At 36.8% G+C, this 5,571-nt stretch overlaps 1 pseudogene; it reads left to right on the top strand.

Annotated features, from left to right (window-relative positions):
• The first annotated feature begins 721 nt into the window (after nt 1-721).
• On the top strand, nt 722-1,618 carry LOC105745021 (vomeronasal type-1 receptor 4-like; annotated as a pseudogene).
• The last annotated feature ends 3,953 nt before the right edge of the window (nt 1,619-5,571 follow it).

Here is a 5,571-nt window from a genome sequence, read left to right on the forward strand (position 1 = left end):
TATTCATAAAATCCAAATGACTCAAGGAGCCAGTTCCCATACTACTATTGTACAATTGATATTTTGTTAAGATCTGCTTTATATTAAGAGCTCCAAATCTTCATTCACAGACAATATTGGCCTGTAGAGTATATCCTTACACATAAATGGAAAACTGCTACCACCAAAACTATAAAATAACATACCACTAATCTACAATCTAGACACAAGGCATAAAAACAATCTTAAAAAATGGAAAAAAATTAATAATAATCAAAGCTAAATATAGATCTGGAAGAACACACCTACCAAACTTTTCTTGTTATCACAGTGGTTAATGGCACTTTCTTTGCAATGAGCAGTTCAAGTCACAACTTAACTCCTAAGCAAGATGTGAATTTAGACAAATGACTTAAATTTCCTCTGTGTATGTTTTCATCATCTTTCTAATGAAATCTCCATAATACCTGACTCGTGGATTTGTGAAGATAGAGAAGTTACCTCTGTGCAGCCTTCTTAGTAGAGATTCCAACTTCAAACATTCTTTTTAAAGGACATGTCTTCATCTCTTGAAATATCGTAATAAAAGAACAACTTTGAATATTGTAATATTCTAATACTCTTAGTGGTAAGTGGAGAATAGTGGATTTCAGTAGGCCTGATCACTGTAGCACACTCCTCATATTTTCTTGCAGATTCCTCAGACTCTCAAGTCAAATATCAGTCCCTGGGAACTGGCAGAATGCCCTCCAGGAATCTGGCGATACAAATAGTCTTCTTATCCCAGACTGTAGTTGGTGTCCTTGGAAATGTCTCTCTCCTCCATCATCTCTACCTTTATTTCACAGGGTGCAGGTTAAGAGCCACAGATTTGATTCTCAAGCACCTGATTGTAGCCAATTCCTTGATTCTCTTCTCCATAGGAGTCCCACAGACAATGGCAGCTTTGGGCTGGAAACATTTCCACAGTGATTATGGATGCAAACTTCTTTACTATTTTCATGGTGTGGGCAGGGGCATGTCCATGGCCACCACCTGCCTCTTGAGTGTCTTCCAGGCCACCACTATCAGCCCTGGGAACTCCAGGTGGGCAGATCTTAAAGGGAAGGCACTCAAGTACATCCGCATCTCCATAGCCCTGTGCTGGCTCGTTTACATGCTGGTAAATATCTATTTCCTTGTGCATGTGACCAGCAAATGGAGAAATGATACTACTGAAAAGAAAAAATATTTGCGGTATTGTTATTCTAAACTTCACGACAATATCGTAAGCTCCCTTCAGGCAGCCTTGCTGTCATTCCCTGATGTGCTCTGATTGGGGCTCATGCTCTGGGCCAGCAGTTCCCTGGTTTCTATCTTGTCCAGGCACAAGCAGCGGGTCCGACACATTCATGGGACCAACCACTCCCCAAGAGCCTCCCCTGAGTCCAGAGCCACTCGCACCATCCTTGCCCTGGTGAGCACCTTTGTATCCTTTTACACCCTCTCCTCCATCCTCCAGGTTTGTATTGCTCTTTCTGATAACCCCAGCTGGTGGCTGGTGGACATGGCTGCAGTATTCAGTGCATGTTTCCCAGCTGTCAGCCCCTTTGTTCTCATGAGCCGAGGTTGCAGTGTCTCCAGACTCTGCTTTTCCTGAGCAAGGTTAGGAATTCTCCTAACCTTGTAGATATACAGAAGGCATGTGATTTTACACAATGTTCATTTGTCTTTTCAGCCATCGCCCAGACTTGTAAGAGCCAGTATGAAGTTATCACATGAAAAGAGAGAGGTGAGCAGGACAACATGAGCTTCTGCCCCAATAATATAATTAAAAAAGAAATAGCAAATATAATGCGTTATTAAGTAATTATTATGGAAATACTTATAGAGTTGAAATTTTAATAATATTTGCATTCAGGGACTGTGCAATAAAAAACCAGCAGGTTCTGAAACATTCTAGGGATTATGGGGTAAATCAGCTTTCAGTCTGATATATTAAACTTGTCCTGAAGCTAACTAAGCATAGTATTGTTGGAGAATTTCCTTGAGAAAGCAACAACATGAGAGAGGGTCATTCAGAAAACTGAAAAAAACATGTTCTCAGGCAAGAATGAGGTAGCATGAGGTGAAACTGGACAAAACATTTTGTTTCAAATTATAAAAGTTGTACTTTAAATCCTCAGAGAGACAGCAGTCCTTTGAAATATAATTTTAAGTAATATTAGCATGTTTAAAACATTCTCACACAAAAATGCCCAGATTCAACTCTAGTCGAATAAAGGGTAACACAAAAATACGCTTTCACTTCTTTACCAAAAAAAAATTACATACATGTTGACATTTTTAAATCACAAATGATGCCATTGCTACAAAATATTACAATATTACTGTTAGCTACAGCCCATAAGTTACATTAGGTGTAATTTTTCCACCTGTCACCATATCCTTAGCACTTTGTAAAAGAAGAGCATTTTTATATTTATACTAGTAACCACAATGGCAAGAAGTTATTATGTCAATACTAAGGAACAACAATAGGGGGATATAAAGGTGTATAATAAAATCTTTCTAAAATTGACGGAGGTGGTGACAGCACAACTCTGTGATGAAAATGAAAGCCACTGGGCATGCACTTTGAATAGAATGTACAAAGCATGGGAATGTATATCACAGGGAATCCAGTGGTGGATGATGGATTGTGGCTAATAGGACAAATGTGAGGTTTTCTGATGAACTATAACAAATATATAACACTAATACAGAGTGTTAATAATCGGGTGGGTTGAAGGAAAAATACACCAAATGTAAGATATGGGCTATTGCTAGTAGTAATATTTTGACGATGCTTTTTCATAGTTTGGAACAAATGTTTCACAACAAGGCAAGTTCTTGGTGGTGGGGTGATGTATGGGAGCCCTGTATGATGACATGCATGTCTGTTTTGTAAGCTCACAAATTTTACTATACACTTATTCTTTGTGTATGTTCATGTATGAGTGATATACTTGAATAAAATTTTATTAAAAACACCAAAGAATACTGGGGTAAACCTGCATGGCTTTTGGGGATCGGTGGAAGGCTGTTATTTCTGTATAATAGGAAGATGCCAACTTCTAACAAGCAGGTTAGAAAGAGTTTTGGGGATGCATTCTCATGTCACCGAGCAGAGGAATTAAGTGTAATGAAGACCACAAAACTGGAAGCAGTGGAGGAATAGCCATTTGAATGGGGGACGTCATGAATCCATTTGATGTGGCATTTGTGGTTTGTGGATTTCCAAAGGAACACAATAGGTATTTTTTTCTCAGATGTATGAAGGATTTCTGCCTGTACATTATAAAAACGATGCAAAGTATTAATGTTTCTATAAATGAAAACCTAAAGAATGAGGTTAATCTAATGCGTATATATTGAACTTTGGGGTTGAAAAATAGAGACACGTAAAAATATTTTCCACATATTAGACCAAAAAGCATGTTACAAAAAGTAATAAATACACATTATATACATATATATGCATATATATGCATACACATGCGTACATACATTTCTCAATGTATATTTGTGTATGTATGTGTGTTTATATAGATATTTGCATGATTGTATTTTTTACATGTGTATATATGTGTATTATCAGTAAGATAATGTTTATTATCCAGCAACCATTATTACTGGGTAGTTTTACATTAAGCAATGATACTAATTACAATGAAGACAAACCACTTTAACTTTATTTTACATGTGCATTTATTATGTATTATCAGTGAGATATATTTGTTATCCTTCAACCAATAATATTGGGAAATTTCACATTAAGCAATGTAATGATATTAATTACAAAAAAAGGTACTTTAACTTCAAAGTCTGTTATCTGATATTTAGATAGTCATGATAATTGTTTAATTGATTAATGTTATGTATAATGTATTGTTCATTATTTTACCTTAATTCTAATGTTTTGCTATATCTCTTTTTAAAAATATACAATTAAATATACTCCAATTATGTTACCTTAACAGGAATAAATACTTTATGTATATTTAATGTGATCATTGAAAAGTTTGGTAGAGATTTACCAATTTATTTGTGGTCTTCATTACACTTGATCAATTTTCTAATTCTCTCTTAACTTCTATATAACTTTAATTTAAAAAAATAATTCTTCCCTTTGATTTAGGTGATTTTATACTCAATATGTCTGAGGATTTTCAAAATCTAGAAATTAGAGCATGCTTTAAAATAAATACAACTTAATGGTTCACATGGGTTCCTCAAGTATAATCACAGTATTTGAACAAAAAAATCAGAGGATCAAGAATCAGCTCTGAGGGAAGTGGACGTGGCTAAACCGATAGAACATCCGTCTACCATATGAACGGTCCAGGGTTCAATACCCAGGTCCTCCTGGCCCATGTGGTGAGCTGGCCCATGCACAGAGCTGCTGTGCACAAGGAGTGCTGTGCCATGCAGGGGCTCCCCTGCATGGGGGTGCCCCACAAACAAGGAGTGTGCCCTGCAAGGAGAGCTGCCCCATGTGGAAAAAGCACAGCCCACCCAGGAGTGGCAGCGCACACAGGAAGAGCTGATGCTTCAAGATGACACACCAAAAAAGAAATGCCGCATCCCAGTGCCACTGAGGGTGCAAGCGGACACAGAAGAACACACAGTGAATGGACACAGAGAGAAGACAATGGGGAAGGAGGGGAGGGATAAAGAAAGAAATAAAGGATCAGCTTTGAGTTTGCAAAAGGAATCTGAGTTTCATTAAAGCTACATGCTTGTGATTAGAAGAGGAAAGTGAAATTACCTTGTTTGAAAAAACTTCCACATAGTTACACCTTTTATATACAGAAATAGCATTAAAAAGTAGTTACCAGTGCACGAAATATCAAATAACACAATCTTTTGGCATTGGATTTTTAAGAAGAGATTTAAGGTATGTTTTCACAAAACTTTGAAATAATCTTTTATACTTAGTTGTCTTCCAAATACTATTTTCAAGTAAGAAGTGTAATAAAAGAAATGAGACTAGAAATTCATAATTATATTTACTTGTGTTTCCTTATTTCACAGAATAAAGGCATTCCGCATCATATTAAAGTGGTCAGTATGACACATGATCAAATCAGATTCTTTGAGCAGGTTATGATGCAGAATGCGTCTCTTGCTACTATGGCTAGGGGAAGGAAAATTCACCTTTCCTAGAAACTCTTCCTGATTTTTTAAGGAGATACCAGATATTGAACCCAGGACCTCTTACATGGGAAGCAGGCGCTCATCCATTTGAGCTACAGGCACGCCCCCTTTTTATTAAGAATTAATGCTTTCTCAAAACATACATACATGCATACATATATACACATACATATGTATAATCATATAGGACAATGTTATTTCATACCTTTTACTTCATTTGACAATAGAAGGACGTATTGATACTAACCTACTTACCTTCCCCCAACTTTTTACATTTGGAGATAGGTGCTTAAAAACAATTCTTCAAGACACATGAGCAGGTCTAAAGTGCACAGCACAATGCACGGTAACAAACTGAACCCAACTCTACATACAGCACCCTGGTCGTAAAACAGAATATTGTCAGATCCCAAG

The sequence above is a fragment of the Dasypus novemcinctus genome, chromosome 18, assembly GCF_030445035.2.
Source record: "Dasypus novemcinctus isolate mDasNov1 chromosome 18, mDasNov1.1.hap2, whole genome shotgun sequence".
NCBI lineage: Eukaryota > Metazoa > Chordata > Mammalia > Cingulata > Dasypodidae > Dasypus > Dasypus novemcinctus.